Genomic DNA, 20,869 nt, shown 5'->3' with positions numbered 1-20,869 from the left:
ACTGACTGTCTCCATCAGTGGTACCCCTGTCTCTACACAGCAGGCTACTGACTGTCTCCATCAGTGGTACCCCTGTCTCTACACAGCAGGCTACTGACTGTCTCCATCAGTGGTACCCCTGTCTCTACACAGCAGGCTACTGACTGTCTCCATCAGTTGTACCCCTGTCTCTACACAGCAGGCTACTGACTGTCTCCATCAGTGGTACCCCTGTCTCTACACAGCAGGCTACTGACTGTCTCCATCAGTGGTACCCCTGTCTCTACACAGCAGGCTACTGACTGTCTCCATCAGTGGTACCCCTGTCTCTACACAGCAGGCTACTGACTGTCTCCATCAGTGGTACCCCTGTCTCTACACCCAGGCTACTGACTGTCTCCATCAGTGGTACCCCTGTCTCTACACAGCAGGCTACTGACTGTCTCCATCAGTGGTACCCCTGTCTCTACACAGCAGGCTACTGACTGTCTCCATCAGTGGTACCCCTGTCTCTACACAGCAGGCTACTGACTGTCTCCATCAGTGGTACCCCTGTCTCTACACAGCAGGCTACTGACTGTCTCCATCAGTGGTACCCCTGTCTCTACACCCAGGCTACTGACTGTCTCCATCAGTGGTACCCCTGTCTCTACACCCAGGCTACTGACTGTCTCCATCAGTGGTACCCCTGTCTCTACACCCAGGCTACTGACTGTCTCCATCAGTGGTACCCCTGTCTCTACACAGCAGGCTACTGACTGTCTCCATCAGTGGTACCCCTGTCTCTACATTTACATTTACATTTCCGTCATTTAGCAGATGCTCTTATCCAGAGCGACTTACAAATAGGTGCATTCACCTTATAGCCAGTGGGATAACCACTTTACACAATATTTTTTTTAACCTTTTATTTTTCATTTTTGTTTCTTTGTTTTTTTTTCATTTTTTTTTTTTTTTTTACACAGCAGGCTACTTACTGTAGGAGGCTGTAAGGGGGGGGGGGGCATCACTGTAGCCAAATGACATGTCTGAATGACAACTGGCCTTGACAGGGGGTTTATGGTCGGACCATCATGCTATTCCTGTTACTAAACCGTTCAGTTCCATTCCTTTACGAACCTGCAACACCATGTGACATATTTCTGCAGAGAATATTATCAACACGTAGGCTCTTGATTTGAGCCAGTTTGCTACAGGAGGTAAAATAATCCTGCAGCAACAGGAATTTATTATGTGGATTGTAATTAATTAACATTTCTGCAGGGGTTTACACATTTTTCGTAAGGGAAAATCAAGTCTGAAATGTTACAGGTGGAAATTACAAAACTTCAGAAGCCTTTTTAAACCTCGTATACACTACACGTTTTAAATTCCCTGCATTGCAGGAACGTCCTCCTGCATCAGGGTGATCAAATGTAAGATCCTACATCTGTAGAGTCATCACAAATGTAAAAAGCATGGAGTTCTCAAACCCTCAAGCCTTCAAAAAGCTCATGTTTAATGTTAGTCTACAAAAATGAATTGCTGTTAATGATCTACACTGATCAAATTGTTTTATGAACGGAATATATTTCAACTGACTCCTGATGGGGTTGAATAGCCTGTCTGCGAGAAGCAAGCAGCTGTTCATTTCTGTTTCCCCATCACCCCCCTCCTCTCCTCGTCCTCTCCCCCAGGACCACCCCCCCCCTCCCCTTCCACCTCTCCAGTCTAGCGAGGCTACAACTTGGAAAATCACTGCGAGTGAAGTGAGAGAGCCCCTCTCTGATTCAGAAAGGTCGTTCACTCCGATCGACACCGAAAGAGAGGACACTGCACGCCCTGTCACAACACAAAGACGCACACATCAAGAAGGACACTGAAGTTCTAGCCATGGCACGGACCGTCAAAAAGATGAAAATGAAATCATAAGGACCATTGGACTTCAGTGCATTTATCCGTTGTTGGTAACCGATATGGATTTTATATCCGCGGATCGCTAGAACACTTGTTTAACGCCGGCTCGTGTTGAAAAGCTGCCGACTTCAAGAGGATTTCACGGTATGTTATATTATGCTGTGTGATAATGTTTTTTTGGTTATTGCATATTTATGTTTTATTCAGTTGGTTTAGGAAGGCAGTGAGGTGATGAATCAGGCTACCTCCCACTGTGGTTGCTGGAAGTTACATGTCCTTTGTTTGAAAACATGATAGCCTATAGCCTACAATATGATGAATATATTCTATTTTGGCCCAATATTATAGAAAGTATTTTTGCACAGAAATATTTATTAGAACTTGTGTGCTGTTACCGGTCATTCATTAAAACCGGAGACGGGTCAGAATAACCGAAAGCCTTTTCAGCGGAGCGGTGCCAGGCTGTTAGTGCTGGATGAATGAGTTACTATGCATCTTCGCGAACTCAAAGAGTTGGCTGGTTTAGTTTTCTCAGAATTCCACCGACCTCCAGTTACAGAAACGTTCCAGGCGAGAGAAGTGATCCGGTTTATCGCGTGGCGGTTCTATGGAGATGATTTGACGTTCTGCGCGCATCATCGCCGTTGTTCTCGAAGGCTTCGCGAGAATCATCTTTATCGCTCCCCTACTTGTGTCCTCACAGTCATTCAAGATACCGCATTTTGTCTGTGTTCTGACATCTCAACATTAGTTGGCACAGTACCTTGTTTTGGAGGCTACGGTCCCCGCTGTCACACAGGGAAAGCATTGTTTATCATCCTGAAAGCTAAAACAAGGGAACGGTTCTCCTCTCCTCGTTCTCCTTACCTGAAGCAGTGGAAAGAGTGCTTCACACATTGCATTACAACCCATTACTAACAGGCTATTATGTGGTAATCAATTAGTATTCACATGCCACAAGGATATGGATATTCGCTAACTAGAGGGGGGTTCTCGTTTGTAATCCCTTTGATGTTTCCCATTAATATTTTAGTCATTTAGTCCTTTTTTATTAGCAGACGCTCTTATCCAGAGCGACTTACAGTTAGTGAGTGCATACATTTTATTTTGTTTTTTCATACTTTTGTTTTTTCATTTTCAGCCCATCCCATCCTCTTTGTTGATTAGCTATGCCTGCCACTAGACGACTAGTTGGGCAGTGACGGCATTGGCGGAGCGTGGAAGTGGATCAGCCTCAGAAACACATATTTTTGGATCAAGTTGTACTTGTTTTTAACCCTCATATGGTTGTGGTGAAATCTGACGCTAGATCTGTGCATGTGGGGCAGCTTTGTTTTCCCGTGATGCTTTAAGTTTAGACCTGTGGTCATCACTGTAGCCCCTAAACCTCAGGGTGGGTGAGTGGCTATCATCACTGTAACCTCAGGGTGGGTGAGTGGCTATCATCACTGTAACCTCAGGGTGGGTGAGTGGCTATCATCACTGTAGCCCCTAAACCTCAGGGTGGGTGAGTGGCTATCATCACTGTAGCCCCTAAACCTCAGGGTGGGTGAGTGGCTATCATCACTGTAGCCTAAACCTCAGGGTGGGTGAGTGGCTATCATCACTGTAACCTCAGGGTGGGTGAGTGGCTATCATCACTGTAGCCCCTAAACCTCAGGGTGGGTGAGTGGCTATCATCACTGTAGCCCCTAAACCTCAGGGTGGGTGAGTGGCTATCATCACTGTAGCCCCTAAACCTCAGGGTGGGTGAGTGGCTATCATCACTGTAGCCCCTAAACCTCAGGGTGGGTGAGTGGCTATCATCACTGTAGCCCCTAAACCTCAGGGTGGGTGAGTGGCTATCATCACTGTAGCCCCTAAACCTCAGGGTGGGTGAGTGGCTATCATCACTGTAGCCTTAACCTCAGGGTGGGTGAGTGGCTATCATCACTGTAACCTCAGGGTGGGTGAGTGGCTATCATCACTGTAGCCCCTAAACCTCAGGGTGGGTGAGTGGCTATCATCACTGTAGCCCCTAAACCTCAGGGTGGGTGAGTGGCTATCATCACTGTAGCCTTAACCTCAGGGTGGGTGAGTGGCTATCATCACTGTAGCCTTAACCTCAGGGTGGGTGAGTGGCTATCATCACTGGGGCCTTAACCTCAGGGTGGGTGAGTGGCTATCATCACTGGGGCCTAAACCTCAGGGTGGGTGAGTGGCTATCATCACTGGGGCCTAAACCTCAGGGTGGGTGAGTGGCTATCATCACTGTAACCTCAGGGTGGGTGAGTGGCTATCATCACTGTAACCTCAGGGTGGGTGAGTGGCTATCATCACTGTAGCCCCTAAACCTCAGGGTGGGTGAGTGGCTATCATCACTGTAGCCCCTAAACCTCAGGGTGGGTGAGTGGCTATCATCACTGTAGCCCCTAAACCTCAGGGTGGGTGAGTGGCTATCATCACTGTAGCCTAAACCTCAGGGTGGGTGAGTATTGTCATTTCTATTCCAGATACAACAGGAGCTCCTTCTACTTGAAATAATGTGAGTGACACGCTGTGTACATACACTACCAGTCAAAAAGTTTGGACACACCTACTCATTCAAGGGTTTTTCTTTATTTTTTTTTTACTATTTTCTACATTGTAGAATAATAGTGAAGACATCAAAACTATGAAATAACATATATGGAATCATGTAGTAACCAAAAAAAAGTGTTAAACAAATCCAACATATTTCATATCTGAGATTCTTCAAATAGCCACCCTTTGCCTTGATGACAGCTTTGCACACTCTTGGCATTCTCTCAACCAGCTTCATGAGGTACATTTACATTTACGTCATTTAGCAGACGCTCTTATCCAGAGCGACTACAAATAGGTGCAGTCACCTTATAGCCAGTGGGATAACCACTTTACAATGGTTTTTTTTTGGGGGGGGGGGGGGGGGGGGTTGGGGTAAGGGGGGGGTAGAAGGATTACTTTATCCTATCCCAGGTATTCCTTAAAGAGGTGGGGTTAGTAGTCACCTGGAATGCATTTCTTTAACAGGTGTGCCTGTGGGGGGGGGGGGGGGGGTATACAGAATATAGCCCTATTTGGTAAAAGACCAAGTCCATATTATGGCAAGAACAGCTCAAATAAGCAAAGAGAAACGACAGTCCATCATTACTTTAAGACATGAAGGTCAGTCATTCCGGGAAATGTCAAGAGCTTTGAAAGTTTCTTCAAGTGCAGTCGCAAACACCATCAAGCGCTATGATGAAACTGGCTCTCATGAGGACCGCCACAGGAAAGGAAGACCCAGAATTACCTTTGCTGCAGAGGATAAGTTCATTAGAGTTAACTGCACCTCAGATTGCAGCCCAAATAAATGCTTCACAGAGTTCAAGTAACAGACACATCTCAACATCAACTGTTCAGAGGAGACTCCGTGAATCAGGCCTTCATGGTCGAATTGCTGCAAAGAAACCACTACTAAAGGACACCAATAAGAAGAAGAGACCTGCTTGGGCCAAGGAACACAAGCAATGGACAGTGGAAATGTGTCCTTTGGTCTAGAGACAAATTGGAGATTTTTGGTTCCAACCGCCGTGTCTTTGTGAGACGCAGAGTAGGTGAACGGATGATCTCTGCATGTGTGGTTCCCACCGGGAAGCATGGAGGAGGAGGTGTGATGGTGTGGTGGTGCTTTGCTGGTGACACTGTCAGTGATTTATTTAGAATTCAAGGCACACTTAACCAGCATGGCTACCACAGCATTCTACAGTGATACGCCATCCCATCTGGTTTGCGCTTAGTGGGACTATAATTTGTTTTTCAACAGTACAATGACCCAAAACACACCTCCAGGCTGTGTAAGGGCTATTTGACCAAGGAGAGTGATGGAGTGCTGCATCAGATGACCTGGCCTCCACAATCCCCCGACCTCAACCCAATTGAGATGGTTTGGGATGAGTTGGACCGCAGAGTGAAGGAAAAGCAGCCAACAAGTGCTCAGCATACGTGGGAACTCCTTCAAGACATTTGGGAAAGCATTCCTCATGAAGCTGGTTGAGAGAATGCCAACAGTGTGCAAAGCTGTCATCAAGGCAAAGGGTGGCTACTTTGAAGAATCTGAAATCTAAAATATATTTTGATTTGTTTAACACTTTTTTGGTTACTGCATGATTCTATATGTGTCATTTCATAGTTTTGATGTCTTCACTATTATTCTACAATGTAGAAAATAGTACAAATAAAGAAAGACCCTTGAATGAGTAGGTGTGTCCAAACTTTTGACAGGTACTGTACAGTTGAAGTCGGAAGTTTACATACACTTAGGTTGGAGTCATTAAAACTCGTTTTTCAACCACTCCACAAATTTCTTGTTAATAAACTATAGTTTTTGGCAAGTCGGTTAGGACATCTACTTTGTGCATGACACAAGTAATTTTTCCAACAATTGTTTACAGACAGATTATTTCACTTATAATTCACTGTATCACAATTCCAGTGGGTCAGAAGTGTACATACACTAAGTTGACTGTGCCTTTAAACAGCTTGGAAAATTCCAGAAAATGATGGCTTTAGAAGCTTCTGATAGGCTAATTGACATCATTTGAGACAATTGGAGGTGTACCTGTGGATGTATTTCAAGGCCTACCTTCAAACTCAATGCCTCTTTGCTTGACAAAATCAGAAGAAATCAGCCAAAACCACAAGTCTGGTTCATCCTTGGGAGCAATTTCCAAACGCCAGAAGGTACCACGTTCATCTGTACAAACAATACTACGCAAGTATAAACACCATGGGACCACGCAGCCGTCATACCGCTCAGGAAGGAGACACGTTCTGTCTCCTAGAGATGAACGTACTTTGGTGCGAAAAGTGCAAATCAATCCCAGAACAACTGCAAAGGACCTTGTGAAGATGCTGGAGGAAACAGGTACAAAAGTATCTATATCCACAGTAAAACAAGTCCTATATCGACATAACCTGAAAGGCCACTCAGCAAGGAAGAAGCCACTGCTCCAAAACCGCCTTAAAAAAGCCAGACTACGGTTTGCAACTGCACATGGGGACATAGATCATACCTTTTGGAGAAATGTCCTCTGGTCTGATGAAACAAAAATAGAACTGTATGGCCATAATGACCATCGTTATGTTTGGAGGAAAAAGGGGGTTCTTGCAAGCCGAAGAACACCATCCCAACCGTGAAGCACGGGGGTGGCAGCATCATACTGTGGGGGTGCTTTGCTGCAGGAGGGACTTTGTGCACTTCACACAAAATAGATGACATCACGAGGAAGAAAAATGTATGTGGATATATTGAAGCAACATCTCAAGACATCAGTCAGGAAGTTAAAGCTTGGTCGCAAATGGGTCTTCCAAATGGACAACGACCCCAAGCATACTTCCAAAGTTGTGGCAAAATGGCTTAAGGACAGCAACAGTTCTGTCTACTAGATCTGATCTGTATAACAGCTGGTCTTTATGCAGACTCCATAGTCAGATGGCAAAGTCAGTTTATATGCATGTGGATGGTTGAGCCCTAGACTTGCCCCTGTATTAATCTCTCCAGCTGTTTGCTTGCCAGTTAGAGCAGTGATGACAGTGCAGAGGAGAAAAGTGATGTGGTGTGATAATTATACTGGGATTTTTTGGTTTGTTGAAGTATATTTTTATGCAGTGACTGATTGGAATGATTCTCAAGGAATTTCCTGCTTCAGTGATTTATGACTTCTGTCTGTCTGTCTGTCTATATTCTGATGTTACCTGCTGTGATAGCAGAGCTATAGTCTTAATGAACCAAAATATATTCTGATGTTACCTGCTGTGAAAGCAGAGCTATAGTCTTAATGAACCAATGCATGGGCTCCTGTTAGACATCTTAATAGATAAACCGTGAGCAATTGCATACAATTAGTCTTATACGCATGATCCAACATCTGCATGTAAAACAACAGTTGTGTAGTCATCCCACCACAGCCAGTCACAGAGGAAGACTGGCCCGTAAATGAATAACATTTATAGGTTATTACACCGCATGAATAATGAGGAAAAAGATGGCCATGTTTTTTTTTTATGTTAATGTCATCCTAGTCACATGGTGCATCCCAAACGGCACCCTATTCCCTACATAGTGCACTACTGTTGACCTGGAGCCCTGATCAAAAGGAGTGCATTATATGATGCATAGGGTGCCATTTGGGATACAGACAAAGGAGACAGAGTAGGCTCTGCTATGGGATTGGGATCACATTTCTGTCAGAGCTGCTGAACTGAGGTTGCTATTCACAGAGAGAGATGCCTCTGTGTGGCAGAGAGAGATGTGGCAGAGAGAGATGCCTCTGTGTGGCAGAGAGAGATGTGGCAGAGAGAGATGCCTCTGTGTGACAGAGAGAGATGCCTCTGTGTGACAGAGAGAGATGCCTCTGTGTGACAGAGAGAGATTCCTCTGTGTGACAGAGATGCCTCTGTGTGACAGAGAGAGATGCCTCTGTGTGACAGAGAGAGATGCCTCTGTGTGACAGAGAGAGATGCCTCTGTGTGACAGAGAGAGATGCCTCTGTGTGGCAGAGAGAGATGCCTCTGTGTGACAGAGAGAGATGCCTCTGTGTGACAGAGAGAGATTCCTCTGTGTGACAGAGAGAGATGCCTCTGTGTGGCAGAGAGAGATGCCTCTGTGTGACAGAGAGAGATGCCTCTGTGTGGCAGAGAGAGATGCCTCTGTGTGGCAGAGAGAGATGCCTCTGTGTGACAGAGAGAGATGCCTCTGTGTGACAGAGAGAGATGCCTCTGTGTGATAATGTTCCATTCAGTAATGGATCAAGTACAGCAGCATGTTGAGGGATTTCTTCTTTCTTCTTTAACCAAATGGGGGATTGAGTTTTCTTTTTATTGCCATCCCATAATGAAAAGGGGAAAGAATGTGAATGTGGCTGGGAGGCAGCAGTACAACAGTAGACTACATGGATGTTTGGTACTGCTATCTCTGGCCCCTTTTACTTACCATAGCCTCAGGTCATTAAAGCCTCTCCACCCATCACAGACGCCCTCAAGATGCCCTCACATGTCTCAGCCAATCAGGCTGCGTTAAACTGAATAATGGGGACTTTTGAGAAGCTAGAATGTAGAATGGTAGGATGTAGAATGGTAGAATGGTAGGATGTAGAATGGTAGGATGTAGAATGCTAGAGCACATTGACAATCAGAACCATTGGAACCGTTTAGAATTAGAACCCTTGTTTCCATGAAAGCAGCGGCTTTATAGGAAACAAAACGTGTAATTCCATCTGGGAATTTGCTTGTATTATGTGACCGTTGGTTCAATCCCATGTTGCGTTAGAGAGAGAGAGAGATATCTCTCTCACAACGTCTTTGTGTCTTTTGATAAAGCGTTCAGCCTTACACGTTGCATTTGGTGCAGAGGGAGCGTACATTATTACCTCAGACACTTTTGGGTCCAAATGAAGAATTCATTTGATCTGCCACTCTCTATTTAGTCTCACAAGGATTATAGTTTAGGATGAACACAAGGACCGCGTCCCAAACGACACCCGTATTCCCTATATAGTGCACTTCTTTTAACCAGAGCCCTATGCACCCTGGTCAAATGTAGTGCACTACATAGAATAATGGGAACCATTTGGAAAGCATAAAAAACAGTTTATTCTGGCTTCTGAAGTAAGTGGATAGGCTGATCACGTTCAAAATTAAAAAATAAAACGTTTTTGTTTTTTTTGACAGAAAACCTGTTATTATTCCCAGAGTAGCAGATTTGATTTGATTGAGAAGTCCCGTTATTATTAAATAAATGGATTTGCACTCTCCGTTCCCCCGAGGCCCCTTAGCAGGGCGTTGTGGTAGGCCGAGGCCCCCTTAGCAGGGCGTTGTGGTAGGCCTATCCTTTTCAGTGTTTTGTTGGAAATCAAAACCCCTAAAAGCCATTGTGATGGACCCCATTATCCTGGAGCTCACTGCCAAATTTCAGCTCTGCATGGACCCTCATTGGGCTTTTCACTAAACACCTGACTGGGACTGGGACTCATTGGATCAGACCAGACCAGACCAGACCGGACCGGACCAGACCAGACCAGACCAGACCTGACTGAATAAATTTAAAAAAATAATAATAAATAAATTAATAAAATAAATTAATAAATTAATAAAAATAAAAATAAAATAAAAATTAATAAAATAAAAAAAGAGAAGAGAAATTCCACAAATTAACTTTTAACAAGGCACACCTGTTAATTGAAATGCATTCCAGGTGACTACCTCATGAAGCTGGTTGAGAGAATGCCAAGAGTGTGCAAAGCTGTCATCAAGGCAAAGGGTGGCTAGTTGAAGAATCTCAAATATAACATATATTTTGATTTGTTTAACACTTTTTTGGTTACTACATGATTCCATATGTGTTATTTCATAGTTTTGATGTCTTCACTATTATTCTACAATGTAGAAAATTGTAAAAATACAGAAAAACCCTTGAATGAGTAGGTGTGTCCAAACTTTTGACTGATACTGTACCTCAATGCTAATGTATTGGCCTGGGGGCCTCTAGCGGTGGCGCAGTGGTCTAAGGCGCTGCATCGCAGTGCTAGCTGTGCCACTAGAGATCCTGGTTCGAGTCCAGGCTCTGTCGCAGCCGGCCGCGACCGGGAGACCCATGGGCGGCGCACAATTGGTCCAGCGTCGTCCAAGGTAGGGGAGGGTTTGGCCGGCAGGGATGTGGGTTCGTTTCCCACAGGGGGCCAGTATGAAAAAATATATATATATAACATATATGCACTCACTAACTGTAAGTCGCTCTGGATAGGAGCGTCTGCTAAATTACTAAAATGTAGTGGCATTTCTAAAGCATTGGTCAGAGATATTGAAGATATTTCTAAAGCATTGGTCAGAGATATTTAGGTATTTCTAAGAGAGAGGAGAGGGGGAGGAGAGACAGAGAGAGGAGAGAGGAAGAGAGAGGAGAGAGGGAGGAGAGACGTCTTGCTCTTTTGAAAGCAGTTATCTTATCTTAATGATGGTGTTGTAGTCTTCAATTTCTCTTCTGTGACAATTATGGGAGTGACACACTGAAACTGAAGTTATAATTCCTGCTTGACTGCACCACACACACATAATCATGTATTGGAAACAGGCTTTACTCTCGAAACGATTTTGGTCTTTGTCTCAGCCCTGTCCCAATGTGGTTCTGGATCCTTCAATTGGTGGGTTTTCTATCTTGACTGTCCTTGAGGTTATCTTGGGAATGTGAGATTACTCAGTTAGATAGATCATCCTTGGGAACACAGAGCTGCGACCAGAAATTGGCCCTGGCATTTCTAACACACAGGACAATTTTTTTCCTTGATCATTTTGCGCAAAGAACCCAAGTTAGATAAGCCCACTAGGGTAAAAATGGACCAGCCCATCTGGCATTTGCCTGAAATGCCAGATGGCCAGTCCACCCCTGGCTCCATAGTGCCAGATGGCCAGTCCACCCCTGGCTCCATAGTGCCAGATGGCCAGTCCACCCCTGGCTCCATAGTGCCAGATGGCCAGTCCACCCCTGGCTCCATAGTGCCAGATGGCCAGTCCACCCCTGGCTCCATAATGCCAGATGGCCAGTCCACCCCTGGCTCCATAGTGCCAGATGGCCAGTCCACCCCTGGCTCCATAGTGCCAGATGGCCAGTCCACCCCTGGCTCCATAGTGCCAGATGGCCAGTCCACCCCTGGCTCCATAGTGCCAGATGGCCAGTCCACCCCTGGCTCCATAGTGCCAGATGGCCAGTCCACCCCTGGCTCCATAGTGCCAGATGGCCAGTCCACCCCTGGCTCCATAGTGCCAGATGGCCAGTCCACCCCTGGCTCCATAGTGCCAGATGGCCAGTCCACCCCTGGCTCCATAGTGCCAGATGGCCAGTCCACCCCTGGCTCCATAGTGCCAGATGGCCAGTCCACCCCTGGCTCCATAGTGCCAGATGGCCAGTCCACCCCTGGCTCCATAGTGCCAGATGGCCAGTCCACCCCTGGCGCCATAATGCCAGATGGCCAGTCCACCCCTGGCTCCATAGTGCCAGATGGCCAGTCCACCCCTGGCTCCATAGTGCCAGATGGCCAGTCCACCCCTGGCTCCATAGTGCCTTGAGCCAAGATATTATTTATAGTCCTACACAAGCAAAAAGAACACTCTGCCTTCATTCCAAATGGCACCCTATACCCTATGTAGTGCCTATAGGGCTCTGGTCTAAAGTAGTGCACTATAGAGGGCAGTGTTTCCCAACTCCAGTCTTACAGTGCCCCCCAACAGCACACATTTTTGTTGTAGCCCCGGACGAACTCTGATTCAACTCATTGAGGGCTTGATGATTAGTTTACAAGTTGAATCAGGTGTGCTTGTCTGGGGCTACAACAAATAATGTGTGCTGTTAGGGACAGAGCCCTGACAGAGCCCAGACAGAGCCCTGACAGAGCCCTGACAGAGCCCAGACAGAGCCCAGACAGAGCCCTGACAGAGCCCTGACAGAGCCCAGACAGAGCCCTGACAGAGCCCAGACAGAGCCCAGACAGAGCCCAGACAGAGCCCAGACAGAGCCCAGACAGAGCCCAGACAGAGCCCTGACAGAGCCCTGACAGAGCCCTGACAGAGCCCAGACAGAGCCCAGACAGAGCCCAGACAGAGCCCAGACAGAGCCCATAAAAAAATACCCTCAAATAAGAAAACAAAACATAAATACATCACGTGACACTAGAGAAAGAACAACTATGAAATGCCAGGTCTAAAACATCCTGTCTTCAGCACTATAGACCTGACTGGTAAACCTTTGTTGTAAAGACAGAAACGTTTCATGTTTCAGGGCCACGGGTGCTGCAGAGAGCTGCGTGCTGTCTTTACTAAACCAGCCTGTCTGTGTGACAGCCCCCCCCCTTTTTTTACAGTCTATGGTGACAGCAGGCTTTGGCTTGAGAGGACTAGGCTGTGTCCCGACTCGCACAGTATTCCCTTTATAATGCACTACCTTTGACCAGAACCCCATGGGGCGCTGGCCAAAGTACTGCACTATAGAGGGAATAGGGTACCATTTGGGATGCACATAGAGATAACATCTGACAGAGGCAGTGTAGAGTTGGAACCATGGCCAGTGGAAATAATAGCATGTGAGAACAGACTGTTCGAGTGCATCCGGAAAAGTAGTGCACTACAGTATATAGCGAATAGGGTGCCTAACCAGAAATCGGCCCTGGCATTTCGAACACAAAACAAAATACTTGAGGCCCCCACACTGGCCCATTTTTCCCCCTTGAGGCCCCCATTATTAGCTCGCCTTGAGGCCCCCACACTGGCCCATTTTCCCCCCCTTGAGGCCCCCATTATTAGCTCGCCTGACGACTCAAACTGAATTATTCCGCTGCTCTGTGTTTGCTACATACAAGTCTGAGACTACCATCGTTGAAGTCGTTTTGTGGCGACGTCAAAAACGAGGGTTGTTGTTGTACAAAAACAAATTCATCAGCGATTGGATCATCTCTAATCCAATCAGAGCATCAAAGCCAGTGACACATTTTCAAAATGTCCCGCTTTACCCCAACGTGTGCAATAGCTCTGGCCCAACCGATCGGTTTCTTGGGACCAATCAGAACGGTTAGAATTGTCCGGGAGGTACTCAGATCCAGATCTCAGTGCGGAGAAGAAACTAACGTCCGTGGGCCCACTTGGCTAAAAAATGGACCGGCCCGAAATGTCAGAGGACCAGACTGCCTCTGATGAGAGCAGTGGATCACTATTCTACCACCCTGATGGACTGATGTAGACTGTAGAGGACCCGGCACTCCAGAAACCGGTTTAGATTTCCCGTCACCGCAGTCAGTCTGTGGCCGTTGGTCTTGTTGATTTGATGAGCTTCTAGTGATGAAGTTACCAGGGCGATCAGACACTCATCTGGCTCATCTCCTCCCTCGATGATCTGAATCAGAAGTCTCTGTAATGTTTTATCCAATGTTGTTTAGTGGTCATTAACATTGTGACAAAGTGGTCCTTACACACCAGGATCCTTACAATTTAGTACATCAACAGTATCCCTAGAAATAAGTGCCTCTTTTTTTAAAGGCATTTTATAGAGAAACACAACACAACACAGAATAGTTAACGATCACCTGTGCAAAGGCGGGACTTGAAAAAAAAAAGACCAGAAAAAAAAAGACCAGGAAAGGTGAACAGACCGAATTCTGAGCCGTTCAGATGGACCTGCTGGGTAAGGCCTGTGACTTTGGCAACCCTCTCGGTTGCTGCTTACCACTGCCAAAGAAATGGGGCATCGCATCGTATTAATGATGCATCAGAGAGGGTTGGTATTGAGTGACGTCATAGAGAGTAGAGAGCAGCATGTGGGTGTTTCTCCATATGCATACCACCGTGCTTCACACTCTCATCCTCCGAGAACGTTCTCTTTATTATTATTATTGATTTTTTTAACCCTTTTACTCCCCAATTTCGTCATATCCAATCGGTAGTTACAGTCTGGTCCCATCGCTGCAACTCCCGTACGGACTTGGGAGAGGTGAAGGTCGAGAGCCGCGTGTCCTCCGAAAAACACGACCCCGCCAATCCACACTGCTTCTTGACACACTGCACGCACCAATGTGCCGGAGGAAACACCGTACACCTGGCGACCGTGTCAGCGTGCATGCGCCCGGCCCGCCACAGGAGTGACAGTATGTAGAGATGTGTTCAGTAGGAAGGCCTCTCTGTATGACAGTATGTAGAGATGTGTTCAGTAGGAAGGCCTCTCTGTATGACAGTATGTAGAGATGTGTTCAGTAGGAAGGCCTCTCTGTACGACAGTATGTAGAGATGTGTTCAGTAGGAAGGCCTCTCTGTACGACAGTATGTAGAGATGTGTTCAGTAGGAAGGCCTCTCTGTATGACAGTATGTAGAGATGTGTTCAGTAGGAAGGCCTCTCTGTATGACAGTATGTAGAGATGTGTTCAGTAGGAAGGCCTCTCTGTATGACAGTATGTAGAGATGTGTTCAGTAGGAAGGCCTCTCTGTATGACAGTATGTAGAGATGTGTTCAGTAGGAAGGCCTCTCTGTACGACAGTATGTAGAGATGTGTTCAGTAGGAAGGCCTCTCTGTATGACAGTATGTAGAGATGTGTTCAGTAGGAAGGCCTCTCTGTATGACAGTATGTAGAGATGTGTTCAGTAGGAAGGCCTCTCCCTATGACAGTATGTAGAGATGTGTTCAGTAGGAAGGCCTCTCTGTATAACTTTAAACTGACTTCTACTAGGTTTTCACGTCGGTCAGAGATATCGTACTGCAGCTGCTCCTTTTGATCAAGTTCCTCATCAGTGACTGTGGCCGTAGACATATTTCAAGACGATTATCAGCATCGTTTCCACATGTGGTTTTACTCAGTTTCTGCATGAGGTCAAGAGAGGATACTTTCAAAAAGGACATGCAGTGGAAGTCCCTTAGGTCAGCAGGATGCCCCTAGCATTAGCGGTTTGGTTCTCTCTCTGTGTGCGTGCATGTGTCTCTCTCTCTCTCTCGTTGTGTGTCTCTCTCTCTTTCTCTCGCTCTGTGTGTGTGCGTGTGTGTGTCAAATCCAATCAAATCACATTTTATTGGTCACATACACATATTTAGCAGATGTTATTGTGGGTGAAGCGAAATGCTTGTGTTCCTAGCTCCAACAGTGCAGTAGTATCTTAAGGAATCACTTCAGTGGCTAGTAATGCTTATTGATCTAAACTACAGTATCCTATAAACCAGGTCGCAGTTGTAAATGAGAACTTGTTCTCAACTGGCTTACCTGGTTAAATAAAGGTGAATTAAAAAATAAATAAATAAAATCTTACATTTCACAACAATCCACACAAATCTAAAAGTAAAAGAATGGAATTAAGAAATATATAAATATTAGGACGAGCGTATGTCGGAGTGGCATTGACTAAAATACAGTAGAATACAATACAGTATACACATATTAAATGAGTAAAGCAGTATGTAAACATTATTAAAGTGACCAGTGTTCCATTATTAAAGTGACCAGTGACCAGTGACCAGTGTGTGTGTGTGTTAGGGCTGGGCAGTATATTATAGTTGACCATATACCGGTATTGTTGCACTGACCCGTTTGGTTTGTTGAATGTGTCTGTTTTTATAGTTTACTACATATGCTACTTGAGTCGTCTCTCTCTTCCTGCTCCTCCTGCATGCTGCTTCCCACACCAAGTCTGCATGGTCAGATCCAACAAGATGTTGGGGACAACGATGCCGCTTTCCACTTTGCTTCTTCATATAAATCCACAAGCGTTCTATGATTACACTATTAGTTTGTGTATCTTACTGTCTGCAAACAGCTAGTTTTGTCTTAGCAAGTTGTGGCTAAAATCAATTGTGTTAGCCGCTAATGCTAATCGCTAGTTAGCTGGTTAGCTGAAAATGAAATATCTCATTTACATAAATATTCACACCCCTGAGCCAATACTTCGTAGAAGCACCTTTGGCAGTGATTACAGCTGTGAGTCTTTCTGTGTAAGTAGGATTTCTACCGCCATCATTTTCACACGACCTTCGAGCAACCATCCAACCTGCTGATATTGCTGTTGACCTCTTTGTTGTTCCTCAGAGCTGAGGGAAGGCCGTGTTCGCTACCTCTCTCTCATTTTACATTTTAGTCTCTTATCCAGAGCAACTTACAGTTAGTGAGTGCATACATTTTTCATACTGGACCCCCGTGGGAATCGAACCCACAACCCTGGCGTTGCAAGCGCCATGCTCTGCCAACTGAGCTACACGGGGCCACGAACTGAGAAGCAAACTGAAGCACAGAGGATATTCAGCAACTCTTGGAGGGCAATGGAAGTAAATGAAATGTATTAAAACCGAAATGTGACGTTTTTTTTTTTTTTTTTTTTCACTTCCATTGCCCTCCAAGAGTTGCTGAATCTCATCTCTTCCTCAGAGCTGCTCCTTCATCAGCAAGTGGCTGGTAGGTCACAGGGGAGTTGTTTCAAGTGGCTGGTAGGTCACAGGGGAGTTGTTTCAAGTGGCTGGTAGGTCACAGGGGAGTTGTTTCAAGTGGCTGGTAGGTCACAGGGGAGTTGTTTCAAGTGGCTGGTAGGTCACAGGGGAGTTGTTGGTCTTCTAGTTGTTTCTACGTCCTGCGTTTGTTCTTTACTTTCTTTTCCTTGATGTCCAGGTAGCTCGTAGTTTCACAGATGGTTTTGTTAATACTAACACAATCAGGGCCTTTTAAATGCATATTCACATCCCAATAAGCTATTTCTCTCCTCTCCTTTTAGCTGTTGAAGTATCTTTGTTATTCCTGGAACTGGTAAACAAGGTGCCGGCTGATGGGAAAACTTAGCATATTTTCAGACCAGATCATTTCAGTAAGGACTTTGTTAATACTAACACAATCACTGACATTTTAAAGGCATACTCAAAGCCTCAATGCTCTTGAAACAAATTGTTATTCGTGTAAACAAAGTGCTGCAGCTGACGTCATTTCTCAGAGCACCTCCATCCATAGCGTCCCAAATCGCATGCTATTCTCTATATAGTGCACTACTTTTAAACAGGGCCCATAGGGCTCTGGTCAAATGTAGTGTACTATATAGGGAATTTGGCTCCATTTGAGACGCATCCTTATGTCTGTTTGAGGGGTCAAGGATCACTATTCAGGTCCGTTTACCAGACAGGCTCTACATTCCCAGGTCAAGGGTCAGACTCCCTCCCTGCCTGTTTACGTCTTGCTGCTGGTGTACGTATGCACCCTCTCTCTCTCTCTCTCTCTCTCTCTCTCTCTCTCTCTCTCTCTCTCTCTCTCTCTCTCTCTCTCTCTCTCTCTCTCTCTCTCTCTCTCTCTCTCTCTCTCTCTCTCTCTCTCTCTCTCTCTCTCGCTCTCGCTCTCGCTCTCGCTCTCGCTCTCGCTCTCGCTCTCTCTCTCTGTCTCACTCTCTGTCTCTGTCTCTCTCTGTCTCACTCTCTGTCTCTGTCTCTCTCTCTCTCTCTCTCTCTCTCTCTCTCTCTCTCTCTCTCTCTCTCTCTCTCTCTCTCTCTCTCTCTCTCACTCTGTCTCTCTCCCTCTCCCTCTCTCTCTCTCTCTCTCTCTCTCTCTCTCTCTCTCTAAACTGGCACAAGGTTGTTTTGGAGAACTGAGAATGTATTTTGCGGCGGTGAATGTTCTTCTCATTACTGGTGAAATCGTTTCCTGGGGTTGGACTGTAGCATACCTGCCAAGCTAATTGTTTCTGGTCTGGAATGTACTATCTGTGCTGCCCACCGTGTGTGTCTGTATGTGCGTGGACGTTGGTGAAAGCAGTGAAGGGCAGTATAGTGTATATTTTACACCAGGAAGATGGATGTCCTGGTCCAGTCATAACTTCTCTGTCTCCCTACCTCCCATTCATCATGCTACAATCTACCTCCAGAGCATACTGGAATAGAAGGGATGTGTTGTTGTGATTTATGTTCCTTCCCAGAGCATACTGGAATAGAAGGGATGTGTTGTTGTGATTTATGTTCCCCCCCAGAGCATACTGGAATAGAAGGGATGTGTTGTTGTGATTTATGTTCCCCCTCCAGAGCATACTGGAATAGAAGGGATGTGTTGTTGTGATTTATGTTCCCCTCCAGAGCATACTGGAATAGAAGGGATGTGTTGTTGTGATTTATGTTCCCCCCCAGAGCATACTGGAATAGAAGGGATGTGTTGTTGTGATTTATGTTCCTCCCCAGAGCATACTGGAATAGAAGGGATGTGTTGTTGTGATTTATGTTCCCCCTCCAGAGCATACTGGAATAGAAGGGATGTGTTGTTGTGATTTATGTTCCTCCCCCAGAGCATACTGGAATAGAAGGGATGTGTTGTTGTGATTTATGTTCCCCCTCCAGAGCATACTGGAATAGAAGGGATGTGTTGTTGTGATTTATGTTCCTCCCCAGAGCATACTGGAATAGAAGGGATGTGTTTATGATATCAAAATTATAGTTTTATAGCTAGAATCCTTAATTGAAACAATAACCAAATGTTTTCCCATCCCTGTTTATTTGGGTTCTGATGGGGTACGACAGTTGAATTAAGCTCAAGAGGCATTTAGAAGTTATATTCTTCAAGAATCAATGGGTACATATGAATAATTTCTAAAATAAAAAATGCAGATTGCCCCTTTAAGCTCAGGAAGGAATTAATTCAGCCTGTAATCGTTTCAGATGAAGGTAATGGAACGAGGCAGAACCCAGGCAGGAAGCTCGTTTAGGTCCCATTAGACTGGGAATCAGGGTTCACGTCAATTACATTTCAATTACAGTCAATTCGCATTTTGAAATGTCCCAATTGAAAAGCATTGAAGATAATCGGAAGTGGAATTCCGGTGTACTTCCAGAATAGACTGGAATTGAAATGGAATTGAACCCAACCCTGCTAGGAATCCTGGTTGTACCTGGGTCTGCCTTCAGTAAGTATTGGGTTTTACCTGTGTGGGTCTGCCTTCAGTAAGTATTGGGTTTTACCTGTGTGGGTCTGCCTTCAGTAAGTATTGGGTTTTACCTGTGTGGGTCTGCCTTCAGTAAGTATTGGATTGTACCTGTGTGGGTCTGCCTTCAGTAAGTATTGGGTTGTACCTGTGTTAGGGCTGTGGCGTTCATGAAATTTCTTCAGCCGGTGATTGTCAAGCAAATAACCGGTAATTGACCGTTAATTAACATAAACACATTTAGCATCTCCTGTCTTCCACCCATAGCCTACAAGCCACTGATGCTGACCTTTTGGAACATCTACATTTAAAAAAGACTAACAAATCCATGTAATATAGCCTACACCATCACAATACATCCATTATTTATTTTAGACAGGTCTAAAGAAACATGAAATGAAGAAAATGTAGTCTATTTCAGAAGAACAGAATAGCATACTCTGAGTTGTCCTGATGTTAGGCTCTGATCTGGCTATGCCATATGGCTGTGGGCTACACTAGTTCATTTAGCAGACAAGATTTATTTAGAATTCCGTGGCATTATTTTATATTATGAAGAATACAATTGAACATAGCTGAATAAAATAGAAAGGATATTTTCTCCAAACGATTTGAGGGAGGGCGCACATGCAGCTATTCTGTGTTGAGACGTCAACAAAGAAACAGGTCCTCCTATATGCTTAATTTAGAGTTATTAATGTGACTTTAATTGTTCTACAAACGTTGGGCTATACTACTGGTCAATAGTTTGGACACACCTACTCATTCAAGGGTTTTTCTTTATTTTTACTATTTTCTACATTGTAGAATAATAGTGAAGACATCAAAACTATGAAATAACACATATGGAATCATGTAGTAACCAAAAAAGTGCTAAATAAATCCAAATATATTTTATATTTGAAATTCTTCAAATAGCCACCCTTTGCCTTGATGACAGCTTTGCACACTCTTGGCATTCTCTTAACCAGCTTCATGAGGTAGTCACCTGGAATGCATTTCGATTAACAGGTGTGCCTTGTTAAAAGTTAATTTGTGGAATTTATTTCCTTCTTAATGCGTTTGAGCCAATCAGTTGTGTTGTGACAAGGTAAGGGTGGTATACAGAAGATAGTCCTATTTGGTAAAAGACCAAGTCCATATTATGGCAAGAACAGCTCAAATAAGCAAAGAGAAACGACAGTCCATCATTACTTTAAGATATGAAGGTCAGTCAATACGGAAAACTTCAAGAACTTTGAAACTTTCTTCAAGTGCAGTTGCAAAAACCATCAAGCGCTATGATGAAACTGGCTCTCATGAGGACCGCCACAGGAATGAAAGACCCAGAGTTGCCTCTGCTGCAAAGGATAAGGTCATTAGAGTTACCATCCTCAAAAATTGCAGCCCAAATACAGTTGAAGTCGGAAGTTTACATACACTTAGGTTGGAGTCATTAAAACTCATTTTTCAACCACTCCACAAATTTCTTGTTAACAAACTATAGTTTTGGCAATTATACTTTGTGCATGACAGAAGTAATTTTTCCAACAATTGTTTACAGACAGATTATTTCA

Source organism: Coregonus lavaretus (assembly GCF_964263955.1).
Source record: "Coregonus lavaretus genome assembly, contig: HAP1_SCAFFOLD_1492, whole genome shotgun sequence".
NCBI classification, from domain to species: domain Eukaryota; kingdom Metazoa; phylum Chordata; class Actinopteri; order Salmoniformes; family Salmonidae; genus Coregonus; species Coregonus lavaretus.
Note: the sequence above shows the minus strand (reverse complement) of the source record.